This window comes from Pholcus phalangioides, unplaced genomic scaffold (assembly GCF_987345545.1).
Source record: "Pholcus phalangioides strain wild (caught in Gottingen) unplaced genomic scaffold, Ppha-v1.0 ptg000003l_1, whole genome shotgun sequence".
Taxonomy (NCBI): Eukaryota; Metazoa; Arthropoda; class Arachnida; order Araneae; family Pholcidae; genus Pholcus; species Pholcus phalangioides.
The window spans coordinates 6,926,754-6,950,649 of NW_028301596.1; the positions used below are offsets into that span (position 1 = coordinate 6,926,754).

General features: G+C 38.7%; 1 protein-coding gene and 1 non-coding gene across 3 annotated transcripts in view; one reads left to right on the forward strand and one right to left on the reverse strand.

Moving 5' to 3' along the window:
* Nucleotides 1-23,896, reverse strand: part of LOC149087974 (high affinity cAMP-specific and IBMX-insensitive 3',5'-cyclic phosphodiesterase 8B-like) — a 293,484-nt gene that overhangs the window by 258,028 nt on the left and 11,560 nt on the right. The window lies entirely within an intron of this gene.
* Nucleotides 15,566-15,639, forward strand: TRNAT-GGU (transfer RNA threonine (anticodon GGU)). Its single transcript has one exon. It is a non-coding gene; the product is annotated as a tRNA-Thr (tRNA).

The following is a 23,896-nucleotide window of genomic DNA, read 5'->3' on the forward strand; positions in this document are numbered from 1 at the left end:
ACGGAAATTTCAGAGGATTTACGGATAAACAAACCGGAATTTCCCTATATAAGGGGTTTTCTATCGAAAACTTGTATAATCATCTCTTCCCCCTTCTAAGACTTCTTAAAAGGAAGTAATTTCCACTAATTAACGAATTCCACTCGAAAAGAGGTATTATAATCTCTCTTCTGCATAACCAGGGATATTTCGTAGCCTTCTCCTACCAACTATTGCTTATCCCTATCGATTCCTGCCAGTGCTGCTGCTGCTTCTTTGCTCATTAATCCGTGAGTAAATATTTGAAAATATTTCTTATTTTATGTGGAATATTTCTCCCTTAAAATATCATAATATAGCATCAGCAATCGAAGCATAAGAAGAGAATAAATTTTATTTCAGTTGTTCTCTAGGGTTTGTTTGTTTTTTTTTAATGACTATATACATTAGGGAGTATTTTCCCCTTGAGTGGGTTCAACCAAAAATGGTTTCAAGTGTCCCAAGAAGCCAATTAAAATTCGTGGAATTTTATCCTGAAGCTAAAAAGTGTATTTGCATACAGACACTCCGATATTTTTCCCTCCAGGAGGAGTTTTTTTCGAATAATTATGGTTTCGTGTATCTTGAGTTTTGTCGATATGCATCCCTGTCTCTCTTTCTCTCTCACGAGAATTTATCGTAGATAAATGTATTTAAAAACTGTATATATATTTCTAAGATATTTTCATTCTGCATTTCAAGTAATACGCATTTATTAGCGTAAGCGTTTTTAAGGGACTGATCTGAAGCCTTCAGATCTATGGGGCGGGAGGGTCAAAAAGTCTCTTATTGCACGTCTTCTACGCATTTCTAGGGATTGGGGAAAACCTCTCAAGAATTCTTAAGTACTGTATTCGCGCGCAAACAAGGCCACCCTTGTGAGATGCGGGGCCCGGTGTGAAATTAATAGCGGGGGCTAGAGTTGTCAACGATTACGTTGCGGCTTAGCCGTCCAAAAACACATTTTCAACAAGACAACGAGGGGAAGACGCGTGGTCCAGTTCATGTAGTCTGAGTAGTTTTTCTCAAAAACTGCTTAACCGAATGCAGCCAAATTTTCAGGATATCTTAATGAGACCACGAGAGAGAGATTTATAGCAAGAAAAAAATAGTTCAATTTTCTACCACCAGGCGAAAAGTGGCACTTTTTTATTGAATTTTCCTGTCTCCTATGGACCATATAGCGTATATATCAAGTTTCAATGGAATACGTCCTCTAGAACGGGCGCTACATAGGTCGGACTAGTGTGACTGTCAGACCAGACACGACCCAGGCTCTGTCCCTCCCGGGATATAAGCCTTTTACCCGTGTGGGTTGGGAATGGAGTAGTGTGACTGGTGCTACATTGGTCTGAGCAGTGTCAGTATACTGAAGCTACTCGGACCTATATAGCGCCCGTTCTGGTAGACGTATTTCATTGAAACTCGGTATATACGCTATGTGAACCATGGGAAAATGTAAAATGCAATAAAAAAAAGCGCCACTTTTTCATCTGGTGGTCGAAAATTAAACTATTTTTTTTATTTCATAAATCTCTATCCCATGGCCTTATTAAGATATCCCAGAAATTTGGCTGTATTCGGATAAGCAGTTTTTGAGAAAAAAAACAACTCAGAGTACACGGAAACTTTAATTATAATCACCCTGTATTTTCAAATACACACCAAACCATACAGGGTTAAGACTTCAAAATAATAACGTCTCAAAAGTCCATAAGACAAAACAAATGTATCTGGCACAGTTTTTTTCGAATAATATGTAGTAATTATAAAGTTTGAATAATTACGTAAGCTGTGTTTAATAAAATTTACGTAAATCCTCGAAGTACACGCTACAAATCATTGAAAAATGACGTTGAATTTTCCAAAAAATATATTTTTGGTGTAGTCAAGTTTATTATAATCGAATACACATCAGTGAGAGACAAGGAGAGAGTTTGGAGAGAGCGCCTCTCTAAGCTCTCTCTCTCTCTCTCATTCAATCAAGACCAATGCACCTGAAAATGTCGCGAATTAGATTACGTTTAAAGTCGGCGGTTCGTGCGTAAAAGGATAATGAGGAGCTGTCAATATGCGAGCCACATCGTTAATCATTTTTAGCTCAAACAAGGAAAACGGGACAAAGTCCCCCCTCCCCCCAATTCTGAATAAATAATCTTTTTCAGTGACGACGACATCACGAAGGAAATACCTAGTAAACCTCCAGCAGCGTGCATAGTTCGTGTTAGTACGGCGTGATTTTCTCCTCGAGTCTTCATATACAGCAGGGGAGGGGGGGGGGGGGGTTGCTGCACAACATTTTCAGTCCGCGGGCCAGAAAAACTTGTACTACAGAGTATGATCATATGACCCGTATTTTAAGGGGTATTCCAGCCGTAAAATACGGGACCCCCCTGCTGTGTCTCAAATTTAGTTATAAAATGTTCAATCATTGTGCTTCACTCACAGTTTAGAAAAACTGATGGCAGATGGCAGCACACTGCGTATAACAAGCATTGCACAGTAACGAACTTCACGCTTGATAGATTCACAACACGTACATTCCCGCATGTACCAATTCGTTAGAAATTCCGCAGAGGAATGTGGACGAGGTGCATGTGTGGTTTAGTAGTAGCAGTAGTTATAAAGTGTCCGATTTTTTTAGCTTCTTTTTTTAACAAGGCGGAGTTGTATAATATTTTATCATGTGTATATATATTGTTTATAATGCTTCTAATTACATTTTTAATTGGGTTGCTTTATTTTTGAATTATATGACATCCATATTTGTTATGGACATCTTTTTCTCAGCCACCTCGCTCGGCATTTTACCTGTTGTGGTGTTGTATTTGTATTTGTAAATTTTTGAAATTAAGAACCAAGATTATTCCATACTTAGTTAGTGGCCAATAATGGTTAGTGGCCAATAAATATATTTATCTCACATATTACACGTCTTTCGGTGAATACACATTTTGACTTACAGTACCCATCATTTTTTGTAGGCACTCTACTGTGCCTACAATTCACGAGTGAGTTGCGCTGGAAGTCAAGGGCGTAGCCAGGGGGGGGGGGGACTTGAGGGTCTGGTCCCCCCCCCGAAATGGGAGAAAATGACAGAAAAAAGGGAAAAAGATGGCCAAATCTACTGTTCTGTCACTTTGGTCCCCCCCCCCGGAATGAAAGTGGTCCCCCCCCCGAACGAAATTTCTGGCTACGCCCCTGCTGGAAGTATTTGCGTACCTAGCACTTTCCGCACGGGAGGGGGTGGGGGAAGACCACTTTCAGTTAGCAAGCAGTTTTACAACCATCTGGGTTCGAAACGCCGCAAGTCACCGCAATCAAAGACACCATTGTTTAGATACGAAACAATTCCATGACGATGGATGCTTGCCACCCATGCAAGAGTCTGAATTTCTCATGGACACACAATATCGTGCTTGTAAATTTGATAATTGATGTCAATGAAGTACCCATATGAAGAGCTTAGGACTAAAAAAGAAAAAGAAGAATAGTAACACTTATGTCTGTAAAATGGGGCTTTGAGAAATCTCTCCCTCAAGTGGAGACTGTCTCTAGAAAGGATTAAAAAATGAATAAAATGGCTGTCTATATGTGTGTCAGAGGAGATTAGTAGCGAGTGTGTCGGCTGCAGCATGTGTCGCTGCGATCGTGAATTTTTTTTTTTTTCGCACGGTGTATGTATGTACGAAATGTTGAACTATCGGATCGAATGTTATGTCAGCAGCAGAGGAATTCGCTGACGAGGGAAGTTCTGAGGTTTCGCAACTTGGAATTCGATTACTCGACATCTGTCATTGCGTCACACTCATTTTCTGAAAAGAAAACAATGAGGATGAAGTGTTTTTTTTTTTCACATCGGCAGCTGTGCTTTCTTCTTTATTTTTGTATGTCCGTGAGAATGAGGAAAATGAAGGTTATCATTATTATTATTATTATTATTATTACACGCACGATGGAAATGTGACATTTCATTCATGAGGAAGTAAGTGTGTTTGTTTGGCTTCATCATGATATCGACAAACAACACTGAGGGGGACCCAAAAAATGTCAATATCTTTGGAATCGGATTTTTAGTTCAAGCTAGTGCAGTGAAAGTCCGTGTTCTCGTTGTAAACGAACATTTTTTCGCTGATAGTATTATTACTGCTACTAAAACACACATGCACCTCGTCAATATTCCTCTGCGGAACTTCTAACGAATTGGCAAATACGTGGACGTGTTGTAAACTTACCGTGAAGTTTGATCCTGTGTAATGCTTGTTATAGTGCTGCCATCTTTCTTTCATTCAAATTGAGCAACTCAGTGATGGTAACCTCGTCCAGCGAAATTTCCCTTTTGACTAAATTTTTACCATACATTCCGAAAAGTGCACTGCCATCTACCGGGCAAAATGCGTAATTGATTATTTTGCAATAGAAAAGTATTGCGCTGCATTAATTTTTTTATTTTTTTCCAAAAATTCTTTTGTTTGATAAATTCCATGATAAATGCCAAGAAATTTCCCACTTGTACAAATTTTGGCCAATTTTCCCCATGAATGTGGGAAATTTCCCACGAGTTACCATCACTGCAGCACCTCCTAGAAATAGAAGGCCTCCGCACGGGTTGCCGTAAACGTCATTCAGACTACCTAGCAAGTTTGCCGCATTTTGAAACACGTCATCCTATTTCGTTTCTTCTTATTTTGGCGTAGAATCTTCCTGATTTGCTCACGAATACTGCATAGTGATTTGATGTGGGGCATAGAAATCGCCAATTCTGAGCCCGATCATTTCTTTTCCTCACAACGATGATACTGGCAGGGGAATTTTTTCCCCTGAATATTCTTAAGAAAAATGGACTACTTACTGACGTCACGAGCAGCGTGCGGAGGTCTTCTATCTCTAGGAGGTGCTGGCACAACTCGGATCTATCGCCATGGGCAATTTACTACCTAGTGAGAGTTGTGCAGGAAGTGTAAGTGTGTGTACTTAAAAGTTCGAGTGCGTATCTTGTGTCGAGTGCGTCCGATGTTTCAGTGCTGCCATCTATATTTCAGAAATGAAGTGAAATGTGATGATTGAATATTCACGATACAAGCCCGTCACTATGATCACTCGACCACCACCGCATTGACAAAAAAAGTACAACAACGGGCTCGGCCGGCTCCCATCTGTCGTATTTTTTGAAGTATTAACCGGGATTCGCTTGTATGCCATGCATGCCCGACGGTTGGGCCGCGAGTCAAATGCCGTCGTCACCCTCAGAGTCATGTGATTTGTACCGAGAACCTAAATTTGTAGAAATGAACTAAATCAAACAAACACTGTTGACATACAAGTACGGCTTGCTTAAATAGTGGTTTAACACTAAAGATTACCGAGTTACTAGAGTGGCCCGTGGCACATTTAAAGATCTCTCTTAATGTTCTGCGGCACATTTACAGACCGTTCAAGTGAAATACGGCACGTTTCCGGATCACTGAGGCAGCCCGCGGCAAATTTTTCGATCACTTTAGAGACCCGCGGTCCAGTTCTAGATGATCGAGATGGTTCACGGCCTATTTCTAGATTCACTTGGGTGGGCCGCGGCTCATTTCTAGGTCACTTGGGCAGCCCACGTTACAGTTCCAGATAACTTAGGCGGACCGCAGCTAATTTCCCGGAACATTTACAGATTTTTCAAGTCCTTGTCGCAAACTCAAGTGAACCGTGTCTCTCCAAACCGATAAAGGGGCTCGCAGTCTCCTAAAGGTTCAGCACCCTTGTTTTATGGGGGGGGGGGGGGTTGTTGTACTGGAGTTACAAATGGGTCCTAAATACGAAAGATTCAGACATTGGACATGCCGTATTGCCATTTCTGCTCTTTTTAAAGAAAATTATCTGAGTATCAGACTCAAGATTGGTACGCAAATCATCTGTCGTAAATGTCTTCGCCATCAAAGAATCAATTACACAAACACAGTCAAATCCCGTTTTAACGAATACCGTTATAGCGAAAAAACTTTTTCTTTTCTATTCCCCCAGATAAGTTTACACATAGGAACAATGTAAAAAAAAATCTTTAATTCCTTCTATAACGAAATTTCGTTTTAGCGAAGTGATTTCTCCGGTCTCTTGGAGTTCGTTACAACGGGATTCGACTGTAAAACGCTCTAAATAAAACGATAAAAAAAAAATACACTACTTTTTGAAGAAAAAAAATGACGTAATGCAGCAGCAGCGTATATAGTGGGTGGAAAAAATCTTGCGACGCTCATTTACATCACAGTGTATGCACTTTTTTGGGCCTATCATCCGCGCTATCAATTAAAAGCAGCAGGGTGTGGTCCTTCAAATAACGCGTGTCCTTTGCAGTCTCGGAAATTGGCACAGAATGACACTTTTTAGTGCAGTTCTGTAATCATACAGAGATCCTTATATTTTGATCGAAGAGCCCCTGGGGTTTTTCAAGGTAAAGGCCACGGGTATTTTTTGCGGTTAAGAAATCACTATGAATTGAAATTCACAAGGTTTTTGAACCCCATACAAATCAACGGAATTTCTACACTTGTTGCGTAAACTGAAAACCATGAATATCAAGAGATCCTCAATCAGAAGTCCGTGGATTACAGGATCCTATTAATGTAACTTTTGTACAAGATGTCTTTACATGACTTCGTAATACGTTTGAAAATTCATAAATATTAAAGGAATTGGTATATTTGGATGAGAGAGCTCGGCAGAAAAGTTATTCTTACGAAGGGGGATTTTTCATTTGGAGGAAAGAAATTCAAATTTTTGTCGATAGAGGGCACTGGAAAGTCCGGCTGGAGTGATCGAACCTAAACCTTCCTTCAATCAGTGCCGTCTTAACGCATGGGCCCACCCGGGAGTCTCAAGAGAAGAGGGGGCCTCAAAGAAAACGACAAGTAGTTGAATTTTTCGGGTAGGGACTCAGAAGAATCACTTGGCCCGGGGGCCCATGATGCTCTTAAGACCCCCTTGCCTTCAATCTCTTCTATGGGAGTTTGTTCGCCAATGGTCAACATCACATTGTAGACTTATGTAAAGTGTCAGTAATGGAAAAATTCAGAAATGAGCTGTTAATCGTTCATCCTGCATTTTGTAAGACTGATTTACATAATTCCAGTGGTTTGATTTTGTGTAGCGCCCTCTATCGACAAAAAATTGAATTATATTTTTCCCCTATACCAAAAAAAAAAATCCCGCCCTGTGAGAATAATTTTTTTCCCCCTCACAAGACCGCACATTCAAATTTTTCAATTTCTTCAATTTAACCCTTCAAGCCGGTTCAGAAATTTAAATGCCAAGGCCTCTATCCGCAGAATTTAAATTTTAATAAAATGTAAATTTGTGCGTCTCTGCTGAAAATAATATATATCTTTCCCAATTTCAATTCTAAAATTATTTTTAAAAAAGTTGTGTTGTAGTGAAGTGTCTATTATGCAATAAAAATTTTACCGTGACTACGTATTTTAAAAAATGATCAGGTGGTAAAAGAGTTCACCGCCGGTGACATAATACCACTTACCGAGATCCGCTCAGTTACCAGTTAAGTAGTATGGCACAGTTCCAAATCGCCACATTAGTGACCCGCGGCACATTTCCAGATCACTACTTGAATGATCCGCGGTGCAGTTTCATGTCGGTCCCGCAGTACATTCCCAGATCACTTGAGTGACCCGCGGCATTTTGACAAATCAACTGAGCAACAGACAGACATGACCGCTGACCGCCCAGAGAGACCATCTTGGGATGGTTTCCGCTCTCTCCCAAAGGGATCAGGCACATTTACAGATCACTTAAGTGACTCTCGGCATATTCACAGATCACTTAAGTGACGCTTGGCATATTCACAGATCACTTATGTAACCTGCGGTTCATTTCCTGCGCATTTAAGCTACCCGAGGAGCCAGTTCCACATCATTCAAGTTACCCGAGGAGCCAGCTCCACATCATTCAAGTTACCCGCGGCACGTTTCCAGATCACTTTAGTGGCCGGCGGCAAATTTCCAGATCACATAAGTGGCCCGTGGCATATTTACAGATCACTTAAGTGACCCGCGGCATATTTAAAGATCAATCGAGTAACCCACGACACAGTAAAACATCAATCGAGTAACCCACGACACAGTAACAGATCACTCAAGTAACCTGCGGTACATTTCTAAAACACTTAAACTGATCACGTTGCCAGTTTCAGATTACTTCAAATGATCCTCTACACATTCCCAGGTGTCACCTCAAGTGTCCCGCGACATGTTTTCGAACCAACTAAGTGGCTTCCACTCGCGTAAAGATTGAGCACCCTTTTGTCCAAATGGAATAGATTCCTCTGCCGTAGACACCAAAGATTGAAGGTATTCGGAGATTAAACGCAGAGAAATCTGAGGAGAGAGACGTCAATACGGCAGTGCCCGAGGAAGGAATCGATATTTCAATATATTATAAAATATATCTATGCACCATCTAAGACAAATATATATGCATAAAAAAAAGTATATACTTCGAAAGAATAAGAACAGAAGGGAATGATGGGAACGAGAAAAGAAAACGGCTGTAGAGAGTGGGAGGGGATATTCGATTACAGTCCCAAAGAAAGAAAAACTGTTCTCTCACTATCAATATTTTTTTTCATCCGGGCACTGAAGCTTATTTTCACCTTCTTGGGCAAATACGAAAAAATTTCCAAGAGTATTTAGAATATGAAAGAAAACACAAGAAAAATTTCCATGCGCCTGTCAAAGTAAGGAAACAACAAAAACGATTTTTTTTTTCCAAAGGAGCTCCCGAACATTCTCCTGATGACGTGGGAACCTAAAAAAAAATTGTTTTGTCTTTTTTATCTTCTATATTCTCCCAATATTTCCTCTCACTAAAGATTTTATTCAATTTTTTTTGTTTTCTTTCCTCGTTTTGTGTACTTTCTGGAGTGTACATAAGGAAGTGAGTTTGTGACAGCAAATAAACCAGTAGATAAATAAAATAAAATAAGGCTGGTATTAAGCCTTAAAAAAAAAATTTGGAAGAATTCCTCAAGAAGGAACGAAAATTTGCTATTGTGCTATCAAGAATTCTTTTATAGAGAACGGGAATATAATTTTTCTACTATTTTTGGAATTTAGTTAGTAATCCCTTTAAGATGTCTATCACTTTTTTGTGTTCAGCGTTCACGAAAGAATTCGTTTTTTTTCTTTCAAGGACTCGAGAAAGTTCCTCACGATGGTATAAAAGAGCTCTAGTCACAATTATCTTATAGTCACGATTACCTTTCTTGTCGACGGCCCAGTTCAAAAACGCGCAACAACTTAAAAGAGTTCTATGTTTCGAAATATCTGCATTTCAACCTTACATTGTCAATCCCGAGGTATCTATCTTTATCTGCTTTATTCCGGCAGTCTCGAAATATCTCGGGGTTCTTAAAACTCTCTCAAAACGGTAACCCCCCGAGCCGACATAACATTGAAAGTTTTCTTCCCCCGATATAGCATGTTTTCCCTTCCCTCCGTCGTCCAGTCAATCAACTAACCGCCAGTGGGCGGAGTCAGCTTTTGTTCAAAGTCTGATGATAACAGCAGCGGGGAGAGAAAGGATGTTTTTTGTTTCCCTTCGAGATAGTTATACGATTAAGCGTAGAGCTTAAATAACAGAAACGATTTTTTTTTCCGTTTCCTTTTTTTATTATTATTTTATGTTGCGGGGGGAGCATTTATGGAGTTGGCCTCTGACCTTGACGCGCGAAGGGAGAGTTCATTTTCCAAGGGGGGGAAACGGGGGGGGGGGAAAGGGAAGGAAAAAAACTCGCTAAAATGACGCAAAAGACGCGAACGGAAAATACCAACCTGCTCCTTTTCCCTGCGACCTTTTTTACTGAAAGAAGGTAAATGGAATCGCCCATCGTGACGTTTCATGACGTAGCCAGAGACCAACTCAGCGTGGGTGTACAATATCAATTCGCGCAATCGTAAAAGAAAATGTTCTTGGAAATAAGTGGCAATTTCTAGAAAGTTTTAGTGATTTCTACGGTGGCAGTTATAATGCGGATCAGGAAAATTTTAAAAACCGCTTATAGAGTTGAAAATTCACTTTATATGGAATTGAATGGGAATCACACACAAGACAGATTTCATTACAGTAGGCAGCGTATAAGTAGAGAGTCAGTAGTTATCGTGCTGTTTTTCAATATTTAGAGGGCTTTTTCCGCAGTTCTCGTGGTGTACATAACTCAAAAATGCAATTTTCTGAGTTGTTGCCTAAAACTGGGCCGTCGGTATAATTTGATATTATGAAAATAATCATAGTCTTTGATTTCTCTGAAAATAAAAATTCTAGTTTTTGCCATTGACAATACGAGGAAAAATGGGTCATTGTCATTTATAAAATGCCAGTATGCCCAAAATTACTGGAAACAAGAGCATTCGCAGGGAGCTCTTGCCCCCCTCCCCCCCCCCCTTAAGACGATCAAGAGTTTAAAATATTTTTAAATATATTTGTAAAATGATCAAAACATGAAAATGCATCCATATGCAATCTTAATCAATCGTGTTTCAATCAATTTGTTGTTTAAAATGTTTTTTGAAAAAGTTGGTAACCGAGAATTCTCTGGAAGAAATTCATTGTACCCCCTTCAAAGGTAAATCCTGACTGGAAAATATAGAAATGCTTCGTGAAATGTGGGTCAAATGGTCACTCTACATATACGGCATGTTAATGCTTTGAATAATAACCCTTCAATTTCCTTTTTTGTTTATGCAGTTGCGCTACATCACTTTATCCAACAAAATCTGTTTGATAATTCTCAAAATCTTGAATTTTCAAATGTTTTTCGCGTTTCAGTTTTTTTTTTTATTTTCCTTTGCAGACTTTTGCCCCGACCTTTACGAACTATTTCACATTTTTACTGACACTTTTCTGGTTAGGTCCTGAAAGGTCCTTTGAAGGCAATATCTTACTTTGCCCTAATAGCCCCAAAATTGATCGGAATTTTCAAAATAATCTTGCGATTCATCCGTCAGACGGAATTATTATCTCCGGCAATAAAAAGAAAAAGCCACATAGAGAACTCTTCTGTTATGTTTGTGTTGCATGCGTAAACTTCATTAAACGAAAAATATACACACCAGCACGCACAACAATACACACAGTCATTGCCAAACAGCATACAAATATGAAGGGCGTGTGCGATTTCCTAAGGGACTCTACGTTCGTCCAGAGGGCATCCATATTCATCCGTGGTATTTTAGGGGTCATTCAAGTATTACGTCAACATCGGGGTGGGGGGTTTCGGATTTGCTGACTTTTGATGACGGGGGGAGGGGGGTGTCAGTGTTTTGCTGACCTTTGCTGACAAGGGGGGGGGATCAAAAATGGTTGAAAATCTGCTTACGTAATACTTTAATTGCCCTTACACCGCAACTTTTATAAATACAGTTATTGTACTCGGTACGTACGTTCCCAAATATATGATGTTCTACAGGATTCTTGAATTCCCCAAAAGCTGTGATTTTTCATTGGTGTGGGAAGAAAAATATCGGTGATGGAGAAATATACCCACTACCCCCCAAAAAAAAAGTGGAAAGCAGGGACGGCTTGAGACTCTACCCGAGTGGGTTTTTTCTCTTTTTTTTTGTAACCTCTGCCTACCGCCCTTCCAGTCTAACTCCATTTGAACAGTTCCTAACAAAAGAAAAATTTAATTTCCGCCCTTTCACCAAGGACTTAGTGCCCCTCCGGACAGAAACTGTTTTCCTTAATTTTCTTTCGGCCCATAAATTTTTTTTCCCGCCCTTCTATTTCGAATTTGGCGCCGCTACTAGAGTGGTCCAAGAGCCACCCTTGGCCGGAAGTCCAATGAAAATCAAGGCTCCCGTGTTAACTAGTCGAAAAGGTCTGACCTAACGCATCACCATTACAGTACGGTATTTCAATCTCTGATGCAGCTCAATCAGACGACTAATATACGAAATACTAACCATTTCCCCCCTGCAGTTATTGGATCCATCGGTGAATTTCCATACACGCGTACTTAATCGCAATCCATACTCATACGCCATATGGAACTGCCATCTAATCAAACGTTTATTTTAGATCGAGCATTATAAAGGAATTGGTTAAAAAATGAGTGAAAAGACATTTCGTTTTTCTAAAATTCCCACAAATATTAGATTCTATTTTTATGAATATATATATAAAAAAAAAATCGGGGAGGGGGAGGAAATTGAGATTTCCATCGGCTTCATATGCAACATCTGTTTTCAGCATGATAATGCTCTTCCCAATGTAAAGGGAAGAGAATTTGCTTAGCGAGAGAGCGAAAGAGTGAAGCTCCGACTAAAGAGAAGTAAATTGCTTCCCTGGAAAACACTTGCCACTAAATTCGGGATTAACTTCCCTCTTGGAAAAAAATAATAATAATAAAATAAAGACAAAAAAAAAGGGAAAGTGAATGTTTCCATTTAGTTTGGGTAAAAGCTCCCGGAAACCGACGTTTCCACGAAACTAAATAACGTTACGGCGAAAACACATACTACGGAAATTCTTAATAATAATATATATTTTTTTCTTTCCTCGGGATTGAATAGAACAGGAAAAATCTCTTATTTAACGCCCACGGTTTCACTTCTTTCCAGATCTTTTCAATAATTCCACCATTTTAAGGGGTTTTTTTACTTGTATGAATATAAGCACAAAAGAAAAATAAATTCAAAATTTTTACGATTCCCAATTTTACGATTTTTGCAGATACTTAGTGAGGTTTTCGTCCCGAGATTTCACTATAAAATATGAATTTTTTTTTTTTAATATACATACTTACTAAATTCTAAATTTAATTTTCTTCTTTCTATATATTTATGGAGATATGGGGTATGGGGTAATAGAGATACAGACAGATAATGGAGATATAGACTAATATATTTCTTTGGAAGAGGAAAAAATTCTCAAATACAGATTGTAGTGGTTAGTTTCATAATGTGTTGATTGTATTCTCACGTAGATAACATTTGTGGTCTAGCTAAATCTAATATAACGTTTATTTTAGAGCGGAAATTATACCGACGACAAAGAAATTTATTAAAAATGAGTGAAAAGACATTTCGTTTTCCTAAATTCTCACAAATATTAGCTTCCATTTTTATGAATATATATATAGCGAAGTCTCTACCTGCATAGATGATGCATTGATGTCTCTATATAGAGTCTAGTCTATATATACCTTACTCAGTCTTTTTGTTGCTTTTAGTAGTCTAGTCTCTATACAGGGTGTTCGTCAAGAACGGGCTGTTTAAATGGCATTTCTTTATTGACCTTAAAATCCCGAGCTGGGATTTGATTTCAATGACCAATCGCGCTGAGTGGGATTGCTGGCGCAGTGTTCGGCCTTTAGAAACAGTTGTATGCCCTTAGAGGCGGGACAAATAAAACGTATGCCTATACAGGGTGTTCACAACATGTATATAATATAATACTAATCTTAATTCTATGTTAATCTTATATCTATGGCTCACAAAGTCCTTACTGAGGCTTTTTTTCTTCTCATTCTGTCGCGTTGGCCACAGACAGAAACTTCCGATTGCAAAAATGTTTTAAATGAAGTAAATGTTAAAAACTATGGTACTTTTACGTAAACAAATTTGTTTTTGAAAAAAAAATGTGGGGGGGGGGGAATTAATGTTCTCTCTTATTTATAGTTGTAAAATTATCATAGTATAATTTATGAGTTGAAAAATAATTTCAATCTTTGACTTCAATGAAGAATAAAAATTCAACTGGGCGTCGTGTAAAAAACGGGAAAAACCGGGACACTTTTGCCAGAAAGTCGGGATAGCCAGAAAAACAAAAAAAAACTGGGACTGTTCCGGGAAATACGAAACGTATGGTCACACTATCTCTGTTGCAAGAATTTTTAAAGGGGAGATCGGCTCCTCTTTAAAGGGGAGATGAAACATATGCTGTACCTCATTATTTGATCAAGTAAAAAAAAAATTGTTCGAAAATCAACTTTTTCAAATCGCGTAAAGTGAGGGATACCTGTATCGGGTATCCTGCTGACATGGAAAAACGGGAAAATGAAAAATTATTAGGGGAAAATGTAAAATATTTGATAAAAGTCAGGAAAAAAAAGTTCTGTGAAAGGAGGAAAAACTCCAAAAACGAAAAGGTTAAGATTTTGAATTACACCGTGAAACCTGTGTATAATAATACTGCCTATAATAGTGTTTTTTTGATCCCGGTGAGAGATTCCTACCTAATAGGATCCCTTTACCCAACATCTCTATATCTGACTACTGGCAGACGGGCAGATTCGTTCTATATACTAGGGCTGCTTACTACTACATGGAATTTCTAAGGCTACACAAGTTGATTTTCTCGAAACTCAGTTTTGATCACTTGCATCCCTTTGCTTCTGACCCCCACAATTATTTATTCATAGGATTTACACCACCTTAAAATTTTTCAAAGCAGTGGCGTGACAGGGAACTAACTCTCTTCAATTCTCTTGATTATCATTCATGATATTTTTTCCCCCGTGGAAAATATATGACAACGCACAACAGTAACAATTTCAGAAATGTATGTGCATTGTCTGGTTTTGAACAGCAGATCTATGTATCATATGAAACAAATGGTTAGATAGCAATATTCCATCGTAATATGTCGGAAGCAATGTGTATACGACCACGATAAATCTTCGAGTGGAGAACCCCATGATCATTCATAATACTACGAAACGTTTGCGATCAACATTACCAGTACCATTTATTACTATAGTTCAAAATCGCGTAATTCTTACGAGGAACAACCAAATGATGGGAAGCTCTCATTCTTCTTAGCAGTGGGAAAAGAAAAGAGTAGAAAAGGGGGACAAGAAAGCCGTGAAGAGACTGTGATGAGGCTATTTTGCAAATCTCAACGACAGCTTAATGCAACATCGTGCGCCAACTTGTCACGATGGATATTGAAGATAACTTATTTCGCCCAAGCGCTATCCCTTTTGTTTCTATTTTCTCGCCGCATTTGATTTGTTTCGAGTGCCCTTTCAGCTTTTTTTCATTTCTGTGCCAAACTCTCATTGGAGCCAATCATCTCTGAGAGGATGTTTCTCTTTGAGGAATCTTACTTTGATCTCTTTCCAGTGTCAATGAGAAATACACTATATAGCGAACGTATATGAATTTTAAATGTTTTCAAGAAACATGTCTTAGTACCGCTCGTTACAGTTCTGTGTAGATGCCAATCCCTATCAGATTATTTGCATTTTTGAAAAAATACACAAATATATTTTTACTTCGATATGCTAGATTCAATTTTTTTTTTTAAAATTGCAATATTTTTTTCAGGTCAATTTTTCTCTGAGGCTATGGCTTCAGATATTTTATCGAAATTCCTTAACCCTCCGTCGGGTGCAATGTGCTTGATGATCTGGGCACACACATTCAAAAAACATAACTAATCTCTCTAACCGTCCTACCTGGGGGCCAATTCCTGAAGTTAAGAGAGGCTACTACCGCCTCTACTTCAGTGCCTCACGCCGCAGTGCGTGAAATAAGGAAGGCAGGGTCATGTCTCCAGTGGTGTAGGTGGTAGCATGCTTGCCCGGTATGCAAGAGGGCCTGGGTTCGAGTCCCGGTGGAGACAAGATGACTTTCCTTTCCGAGTTCACCTCAGCGTAATATCCAGAAAATAAAATGTTTCCTTTATATCTTGGGCTGAGAAAAAAGTCGTTAATCTCTCTAAACATAATTAAGCTCATTTACAGAACTGCCAATTGGTGAACATCATTATTATTAGGAGTGTCGATGGAAGAAAAAACACGCTAAAGTTTCTGCAAAAAAAACATGTATTTTTTAAATAAACCAGTCGAAGAAATTTTAATGCGCGTGGTGAAGTGAAAAAAAAAAATGGCCGCGCTGTGACTGTCAGATCGAATGCGAAATTAGCAAAAAACCTCAAGAAAATTATTCTTGTCTCCTGTCGGTAAATAATTAATAATTATTAGTTATAAAGATAGTATAGTATGGTATTATAATTATTTATTATAGAGCGAATAATAATTCGCTCTCCGAGACCGTCCATCCCTTTTGGAAAGAACGCAAACCATCTTTAAAGATGGTCTCTCTGGGCGGTCAGCGGTTATGTCTGGCTGTCGGTAAATGAGAGTAAATACATGTGCATCCCGTCTCTCGTCTCAGACCCGACCCGTGCACTCTATAGAGGGTTAAATTACTTAAATTTCAAAATGTTGCGTAACAAGGCGCAATGAGCCTAGCAGATCATTTTGGTCAACACCCTCGTTCGCTAAAGTTTTGAGTAAACTGACTGTTATGTACTCAAACTGCACTAAATAAAAGACAGCTTCTCAGTGCCATGTTATGTTATCCTGCCCTCAAGCTGTTTTTAATGAATATTTTTTTGAATTTTTGGAAAAAATTAAGTTTCTAAGATATGAAAACTTTTTGCCAGTAAAGGATAGCACGTGCAATCGAGAAAATATACGTAAATACTGTGAAAAAAAAAAATCTATGGTTAAATACTATTTTTAATGATATTTTCTATTAGACCAGTGGTTCTCAACCTGGGGCCATATGGCCCCCCTTGCGGTCCTGGGATATTCTAGGGGGGCCACGGGAGAAAATCAGTAGAAAGGTGATCCACGACAGGTGGTGAAGGGAGTCATAGAGAGCTGTGAAGAGAAAAGCTTTAAAAGTGAAACATGGTTGAAAAATGTTACTACTTTCAGAATTCATCAGATCCGTCCATAGAACCAGGGGCATCTTAACCCTTGGGTCTATTTGGGCATGACCAGGGTCTTCATGTCTATAATGGAGGGAGAGAGACTGCACTATATGGGATCTGGTACTATATGATTTTCATACGTAAGAACAGCTTACATGGGAAAATCATAGTACCAAATCTAGTACCAGCATAGTATGGAGGGCCACCAGAGCAACGGTTGATGTGTTGGGAGGGTCAATTTATTGTGCATGTTTGTTGGATCGTCCCGTATTTTACACAGACTCATTTTTACCATATAATTTGACTGATGGGAGAGATGATAATCCATCATTTGAATCCGTGCCTAGCCAGGATTCCAGAGATTGGCCTGATTTATTAAAATTTCATTCATAATAAAAAAAATAGAAAGTATCTCACTCTTGGATGAGGGTAGGGGGGCCCTGGATAGGACAGGGGGGCCACGAGAAAAAAATGTGATCCGTCGGGGGCCATGAGCTGAAAAAGGTTAAGAAACACTGTATTAGACCATTGTGTGTGTGTGTGCGCGCGATGTCTTCACGTCACAAAACGAATCACATTATTTCGCGATGATGGGTGCCCGACTGACAAACTGGCAATCACCCCAAGTGACAATGGGAACGTTTGATGTTGAGAAAAAATATTTTAAACTTCGATGGGTGGGGGGGGGGGGATGTTGGTGTCTCTTATAGAGAATAGTGAGTCCATATAACTCCAACTATATGACTCGACAGGATGAATATCAGCGACTGTCCAATCAAGTCAGAATGATCGAACTCTTTTTTTCGAACATTTCCAGCGTTTTATGTTGATTTTTAAGTGCTCAGCTGGCAACCTTCAGATAAATACGCAACTTGCTCGTGTCCAATCATACAAGTTTTTAAGATCCAAAACAAAAACAATCTGGAATGAATATCATCACCAAATTGGAAGGGAGACAAGGAAGGCGCCATATGTTCAAAGAAGTTTGTGTTTCTATTTGTAAAACATCGTTGTTTGCACAGTTCCTTATTTTATTTTTCTACCGGAGAGTAAACTTTCAACCAGACACATTCACAGCCGGATTATTTACGCATGGTAAACACTATCGTACGGTTGGTGCGCCGCCACTGATTAATTCTGGGAACGAGTTCAAATTGCGATATAAGGATACTGGAAGGCCAAATACTGCTAATTCATTTATTAATATAAATACCATAAATTCGTGTCCCATAAATTCGTAAATAAATTGAAAATTCATAAAAATGTTTAAGAAATTTTTATAGTTGAATGCAGTTTGTGCGAAAAAGTTATTCTCACGAAGGGGAGTTTTTTTTGCCACGGAAAAAAAATTAGTCAAAATTTTTGTCGATAGAGGGTGTGCCAGTCCAGAAAAGTAGTAATTGGACCTGAACCTTTTTTCATCCTCTTCTGTGTCCGAAATGTTCGTAAAAGCTTGAGGTGACGATTCGTGCTGAAGTAAAACAGCTTTGCTTTGGTGCTTTGTCCACCAATGTCAACATCACAATGAAAACCTTATGCGAGTGCCAGAAAAATTCAGAAATAAGGCAAGCATAATTTTGAAAATCGGCAGTATATATTTCTGTTTTATCATAATTGGTTCTTTATTACTTTTATTGGGTTGCTGTATTTTCGATGCAGTTTATATGTGTATTCGACGGCCATTTTTTTCAGCCACTTCATTGGGCATTTTGTCTGTTGTGGCATTTGTATTCAAATGGATTGTTAATCATACACCCCGCGGCCTGCATTTTATAGAACTTTGATTTGCATATTTCATATTTTTTTTTGTTTGAACTTTTAAAAAATTTACGAATTTTTGTGACATCCTGGAAGCACAGTGGTACAGAGAATTGAAATAAACAAATTGAAATCAAGTATACAATTAAATTGGAAATATACGATTTCCTAGAGAAGCGGGGTGCCCTCTTTAGAATTATGGGAAAGTATATTTCCTGTTTTTAAGGTCGGGACAAAAGAAGAAAATTCCTATGAAAGATCGAGATAAAATTTATGAAAGTTTAATTTCCAACAACATCATAGAAAAACTAAATTTCTTTGAAAAATTTTTTTTTTAAAAATTCTCGGATGTTTATTAGATTTTTTAATTTCGAAAAATGATCGTTTCTTACAAAAATTTGCATGGAAATTACTTCAAAAAAATTTTTCTGGCCGGTATTACACTATAAAAGTTTCATAAAAGCTCTTTTATAAAACTTGAAAAATTCAACCAATAAGTGTATCGGTTACATTCGAGCAAATGCAACCGATGATCTCATAGGTGGATTTTTCAAGTTTTATAAAATCACTTCTAGAAAACTTTTATAGTGTAATCTCGGCCTTAGGCTGGTATTACACTGTAAAAGTTTGTAAAAGCGCTTTGATAAAACTTAAAAAATGCAACTAATAAGTTTATCGATTACATTCGAGCGAATGCCACCGATAAGCAAACTTTTATAGTGTAATCCAGGCCTTAGGCTGGGACTACACTATAAAAGTTTCATAAAAGTTCATTTATAAAACTAGAAAAATACAACCAATAAGGTGATCGATTGCATTTGCTAGAATTTTGTTACCAATGCTCTAATTGGTTGCGTATTTCAACTTTTATAAAAGTACTTTTACCAAACTTTTATAATGTAATCCAATCCCAGCCTTAATGTATAGAAATGTTTTACGACGGGCTGTGCGGTTGAATATTTTTCTTTCTTTTTCTTTCACAATCTTACAAATAGTTTCCAAAGTCCTATCGAGCATGTATCTAACTGATGTACATGTTCTTGGGTCGATTTCAAGCCAACTTTGTTTGTGATTTGACCTTTAGGTTCTGTCACACTTGGGAAACGTCACCCATTTGCATATGTATCCCGGGCCAAGATTCCTCTCAGGTTTACCATTGGCTTAAAGCCAGGACTAAGTACTGACCGTCTCATACCAACATCATAATAGTTCTTTTTATAAAGGGAGTATTGTTTTAATGGAATGCATGATCATTGATTACCCGTTCAACTATCCTCAAAAGTCAGATGTTTTTCTGAGGGAATCTTGATAATTTCGGAATTCGTTTCGAAAAGTTTTCCCTTTTAAAAAAACAGCGATATTGGACATCATATTAAATGTAAAAGTTAAGCATGACTTGAAAGGTGTTCCTCCATAGCGACTCCTCTACTACTCTACTGAACCAGACATGAACCTCGTCCATATTCCTCTGCGGAACTTCTAACGAATTGGTACATATTGGAATGTTAAACATATACAAATACATATAGTGACGTTTGAATGACTATATGAATGACGTTTATGGCAATCCGTGCCTTCTATCTCTAGGAGTTGCTGGTTGGCACCACCAAGCACCTCCTGGAGATAGAAGGCCTCTGCAGTGTTTGCCATAAACGTCAGTCAGACTACCTAGCAAGTTTTCCACATTTTGAAACACAGCATTCTATTTCATTTCTTCTTATTTTGGCGTCCAATATTCCTGATTGGCTCACAAATACCGCATGGTGATTGGATGTAGGGCATAGAAATCGCCAATTCTGAGCCCGATCATTTCTTTTCCTCACAATGATGATGCTGGCACGAGTAAGGAATTTTTTTCCCCTGAATATTCTGAGGGAAAGTTGACTACTTACTGACGTCACAAGCAGAGCGCGGAGGCATTTTTATCTCTAGGAGGTGCTGCGCACCACCCCTCGAACCTCGCTCCGCTGATTCTGGATTCGGGAATTATTTCCGTCTCACCCAGTCAGATCTATACTGAGTAGGATGGCGGCGTCTGGTTTGCGAAAGTTACCAGGATACCCTTAATGGATGGGTACAGGGGTGTGTTCATGCATACATACTTACATAACATGAAAATTCAGATATTTGTTATTTTCACTTCAAAATATGGAACACAGATGGCAGCTCAAGCATAATTCTGACAAGATCCAAGGTAAAAAAGGATCACAAGAAATAAAAAGATCTTAAGTCTCCAATGACACCGCTTTGGTTTCAATATCATCTAATAGGCATTTCTGAAACAAATCCAGTGGTACTACTCTGCTCTGAGCACCAGGCTCGGAGCCCGCTTTCGTAACGAAATTGTTTTACGCTATACCACGAGAGGTTCGCCACGCAATTAGAAGACAACGGAGTCATCTGTTGACAAATTCGATGATACTAATTTCATTATGTCAGCATTTGCCGCGCAAAGGTAGGCACAAACAACATATTCACGTCAAAACTTGTGGCCGTGTCTATAGCACAGCCTACCCCAATTTTTTCAAAAACTCTATATCTCAGCCCCTACTGAGCCTACTATCTCAGGCTCTACTTATATCTATCTATACGATGATCTATATGCAGTCGAATCCCGTTATAACGAACTCCAAGAGACCGGAGAAACCACTTCGCTATCACGAAATTTCGTTATAAAAGAATTCCAAGTTTTTGCATTGTTCCTATGTAAACTTATCTGGGGGAATTAGAAACGTGTTCGTTAAAACACGAGATTTTCGCTATAACGGTATTCGTTGGAACGGGATTCGACTGTAGTGTGCATTCACTACGGTTACAGCTAAATCTTAGACTATTCTGACAACTGCAATTTGTAAAATCAACTACTTTTCGACATCCGAATACTAAAACAGCCATGAATGCATCGAATGACGAGATTATTTATGGTGTTGAATAAATAATGAGTGATTCCATTACTTTTTCGTATGCATTATAGAAATCATTTCGCGCAGAAATTTTCATTTCGACGCGATTACCATAAAATATAAATATCCCGTTATTACTCGATCCGTTCTCCTCAAATTTCACGGACATTTCTATTGCGATAAAAGAGAGATAAAAAAGTAAGAATTTATTTCTTACAAAATTAATTTCCATATTCTCCGTCACAGTTTTTAAATCCATAAAATTTCCATGTTTCCCGACGTAAATTCGAATTTTGTTCGTAATTTTCTAACCATCTATTTTTTTACCAAATATTAGACTGTGTGCGGATAATTCATCGCCAACAATTCACCGACAAACAACTCATCGACAAATTAACATACAGTCGAATCCCGTTATAACGAACTCCAAGAGACCGGAGAAATCACTTCGTTATAACGAAATTTCGTTATAAAAGAATTCCTAGTTTTTGCATTGTTCCTATGTAAACTTATCTGGGGAATTAGAAACGTGCTCGTTAAAACACGAGATTTTTGCTATAACGGTATTCGTTAAAACGGGTTAGTTAAACTGTGGTTAGTGAGTGAAAGAGCTGGTAAGTGGGCCAGGGAGCAAGTGAGTGTGATTTCTCAATTGAGTTAGGCAGTTGATGAGTGGGCAAATGAGCAAGCAAGCGACACGATTGAATGAGTGCCTCATATGGTCAATCACTCAATAGTTCACTCACACTCGGTCATTCATACTGTCACTCATCCACTCACTCAGTCACCCATGCGGTTATTCACTCACTCAGTCACCCATGCGGTTATTCACTCACTCCGCCACTAACCCTTTCACTTGGTCCTTCATGTGGTCACTGACTATCGATTCCCTCACTCGGTCACTGGTTTGCTCGATCAGTCACTCACCCAATCACCAGTTCACTCATGCGGTCACTCAATCCCTCACATACCCACTCACTTCGTCACTCATGCAGTCACTCATTCAATTGCTCACTCAGTTGGTTACCCAATCACAAATACGGTTACTCACTTGCGCGGTCATTCATCCACAACCACTTGATCCCTCATCCGGTCGCTCATTCAATCGCTTATTCACTTGATCATTCATACATTCACTAACTCATTAACTACCCTTTTCGCCAACTATTCTGTGTCACTCACGGCCGTATTCACCAACACAGTTCAAACTGCAGGTGAAAGGATTGAAGATCAAAACGGACTGGTTAAATTGAGGGTTTTAACCAATCCGTGGTGTCGATCGCTAATCCTTTAACCTGCGATTGTAGTTTAAACTCTGTCGGTGAATACGGCCATCACTCTTTAACTCACTTGCTCAATCACTCACTGGTGACAAACTGTGTTATCCGTTAATTGTTTGTGGTGAATTTTCCCAGCGACGACTTCTCCATCAGTGAATCTCCAGCGGCAAATTTTTCCTACCGGTAAATTAAGTGATGGTGAATTGTTGTCGATAAATTTTCCATCTGAGAAGCATTCGATGCTTTTTGAAAAAAAGAAAATTTATCAATTTGGACGTAAAATATTTGAGCTTTTAAAAAATAAGCCCTACACTATACCCGTATCAATTTCGTAAACAAATTTAGTAAATTATAGGTAAACAATCAGATCAAATTTAATGCATATGAAATCCCTTTATAAATGAGACGTGATAAATTCTCGTCCGCCCTCACAACGCACTAATTCTCAACCTTAAAATGCTTCTAAGCTAATTGAGAAGGAATCAAATTCCACTCTTCTAATGGCAATTAGACCGGATCCGTCTGGGACTTCCATCGTGGAATCACAGCAACGGAATAAGATAAGACGTTGTTTAAAACTTTAATTTGATTCCTTACTTCAACGCCGGGGTTTTAAGTAACAAACAACATCTCAAAGACATTTTTCCTCAAAAAGGAAACGCCACCGCCCCCACTGAAAAATAATAATAATGAAACAATTATGCGCATGTACTTAAATCGTACGACCTTTCTCAAGAAGATCTCAAAACTGAAGGCGAGAGAGAGAGAGAGTGAAAGGAGGATGGTGTGATGATAATTAGCGGTTGGTGATCTATTACGGTCGAGAAAAGTTTGCGACCTTAATCTACGAAGGTCGCCCTTGGGAACATTAACACATTACAACAACGTGCAACTTGGCCTCATTGCACAGCTGGTGCTGTCGACATCTCCCCCCCCCCTCTCTCTCTCTCGGATAACTAAGTGAAGGATTTACGGTTACGGTTTTTGATGAGTTTTTGTTTCTTGAAATGTATACTGTGTTCTCTGCGAAAGTAAGCCTTAGCGTGATTTTTAATAATGTTCGTTTTATGGAGTCTTATCCAGAGAAGTAACAGGGAAACCGGAAGAAAAACACAAATAAGGAAGTAGAAATACTTTTTAGCGGCAATGACGAGATATCACGACGACGCCTGAATAAAAGCCTCTTATTTTAGCATTGACAAGCCCAGACATTTTGTA